The sequence below is a fragment of the Pinus tabuliformis genome, chromosome 7 (assembly GCF_031772625.1).
Source record: "Pinus tabuliformis cultivar Carrire ecotype Pingquan chromosome 7, CPIR1, whole genome shotgun sequence".
Classification (NCBI taxonomy): Eukaryota; Viridiplantae; Streptophyta; class Pinopsida; order Pinales; family Pinaceae; genus Pinus; species Pinus tabuliformis.
This window is the reverse complement of record NC_142293.1, coordinates 1,552,707,109-1,552,709,837: the sequence shown is the minus strand read 5'-3', so window position 1 is coordinate 1,552,709,837 and position 2,729 is coordinate 1,552,707,109. Positions and strand designations below refer to the sequence as shown.

The 2,729-nt window shown below is 37.3% G+C and overlaps 1 pseudogene; it reads left to right on the top strand.

The window, feature by feature from the left end:
* Positions 1–339: 339 nt before the first annotated feature.
* Positions 340–1,802, top strand: LOC149253852 (taxadien-5-alpha-ol O-acetyltransferase pseudogene; annotated as a pseudogene).
* Positions 1,803–2,729: the final 927 nt, after the last annotated feature.

Sequence of the window (2,729 nt, the reverse complement as noted above, 5' to 3'; positions counted from 1 at the left end):
CTGTTCGTTAGAAAAATGAGAACTCATATCTGACGATATTGTCAAAGAATGTACATCGTTAGACAAATGGGAACTCATATCTTACCTAACCATATATATTTTAGTTATAATCAACTATGCAATTTAATGTATTTTCGGGCATGTGATACACAATTCGAATGTATATTTTAGGTATAATCGACGACGCACTTTAATGTATTTTCAGGCATGTGATACGCAATTCAAAGATTCCAAGCATTTGGACTTTTGTTTGAGCCTCCTCCCGAACATCTATTTAACTGGATTGGGGCCTTTTGAGAAGGGGAGTAGGTCAAGGTGAAGGGGCAGATGGATATGTCAATGGAGAACCGTCATATTTATTGCTCCCAAGTTTACCTGCCTGTAAAGGTAATAGAGTCTGTCCTGGTACCGCCTTCCCAACATTCTCCCAATACCGTCCTCTATCTTTCCAATCTGGACGACCATTTCCTTCTAAGGAGGAGATTTGATGTATTTCTTGTATACAGTAATGGCTCCAAGAATATTTACCCCGCCACAAATCCAGCTAGGGTTATTCAGGATGCACTGTCACAACTTTTGTCTTACTATTACCCACTCGCAGGCCGGGTAAGGATAACACAAGACGGTCGTAAACTTGAGGTAGACTGCACGGTAGAGGGTGCTCTCTTCATTGAAGCGGACACGGAGAGCGCACTTCCAATCCTGGGAGAATTCGAGGAGCTGAAATCGTCATTCGAGCACCTGCTCTTCAGTTTCCGCTCACCGTAGAAATCGAGGAAGTTCCCCCTCTCATTTTGCAGATAAATTGATTTTCATATACTCTTGGATTTCCCTTTGCAATTACTGGAAAAATCTTAATGAAATGACTGATCACAACGGGTGCTTTTATCTTGAAAATACAGGTCACGAGCTTCAATTGCAGGGGCTTTGTGGTGGGTGTGAGTATCAACCATAGTCTGTGTGACGGACGAGGGGCAGTCCAGTTTCTCATGGGACTTGCAGAGATAGCTAGAGGAGAGACGAAGCTTTCAATCGAAGCAGTGTGGCAGCGAGAAGACCTCAAACCGCAGCAGCCCTATCTGGTCCGTTTTCAGCATCACGAGCTCCTTGAAAGTGGATACTTCGTTTACCCTAATACTCCGCTGTCGACTGTGAAATCCGAGGACCTGTTCTTCGCCTCATTTTATCTCAACTCGGATGCTTTGGAAAGGATAAAACGGCCCATCGTGGAGGAGCGGAAAGAGCACTGTACAACGTTTGATGTTTTGGCAGCGTTCGCGTGGCGAGCGAGAACAAGGGTTCTGGGAATTCCTTTTCATCACGTTGTTAGGTTTATCTTCCCAGTCGACGTGAGGAGGTCGTTCGACCCGCCTCTTGCAGAGGGATACTACGGCAATGGTCAGTACGTGGCATGTACACACAGCAATACAGCGGAAGAGGTTGTTAATGGATCCCTTTCACATGCTGTAAAGTTGATAAAGAAGGCAAAGTTAGCTGTAAATGAGTACGTGAGATCAGCCATCGCGTTCCTTGAAATGAAACGCTTACGCCAAGAGAACACTTTAGCCCCTCCGTGTGTCGACGATACATTTCTCACTGACTGGAGGTGGCTGGGATTTAACCAAGTGGACTTTGGATGGGGCGAGCCTCTCATTGCTTGCCCGGGTAACTGGACCAAAATTTTGTATTGTCCAATTTCATTTCTGCCTCCCCAGAAAACCAAGAGCGGAGTAACGATGGTCTTCTGCGTGCCACGCCCAGCATTGAAAACCCTTGAATCGGAATTACATGGTCTAATGTGAATCAGTGGTTACAGATCTCTAGTAGTAAATGCACCAGTTCACGTGCTATGGGTATGATATCACTGCACCAGCGTTTTGTTTCAATCATGCAGAATAGTTTGATTATTAATCAATCGTAGAAAGCAGGGCTTAGGAAAAAATGGATTGGAGTTTTGGATATAAAATTAAGTTATATATGTATATATACACTTTGTTAAGTGACAGATATTTTATATTTTTTGTTCGCTCATTTACGGGGCAAGAAATATTGTAATAGTATACTTATTCTATCAACATTATAAGGTATATATTTTGATAGTGTATTAAAACAAAAAAAATAATAATAAAAACAAAAAATCTTTGTTTATTGAATTCAATTTATTATATGATAATTTTATTGATATTAATTAAATTGAAAATGAAAAATGAAAAATGAGTTATTTCAAAAAAAAATTATGTATATTATATTAAAAAATTATTTAATATTATTATGAACATAATTTATGTTATCTATAGTACATTAAAATTTTAAAATAATAATAATAATATATGTCAACAAAAATGTTGATTTTAATCAATTTTGAAATGAGAATACTAAAATACAAATAAAGTCATTTTATTATATAAATTAAAACAGTGATAATTATTTCATATTTTTTATTTAAATTAATTAATAAATATAATGTCTTTATATATAAATATAATTTATGTTATGATAATAATTGGAGTTATCAATTGTGGTTGGGTATAATTGTTTTCCTCAAAAATATGTTTGCATCATTAACAAAGTCTAACTCCAAGAGTATTGAGGAGGGGTAACCTCTTAAGAGTGAGGTGAGGTGTTTTGAACAAGTGAGCTAACCCTTAGAATTGTAAACTCTAAGTACTTAGTAAATCTAAAATTAAATAAAATCTATATTAATATTTATAATTATAAATAATTAGTTC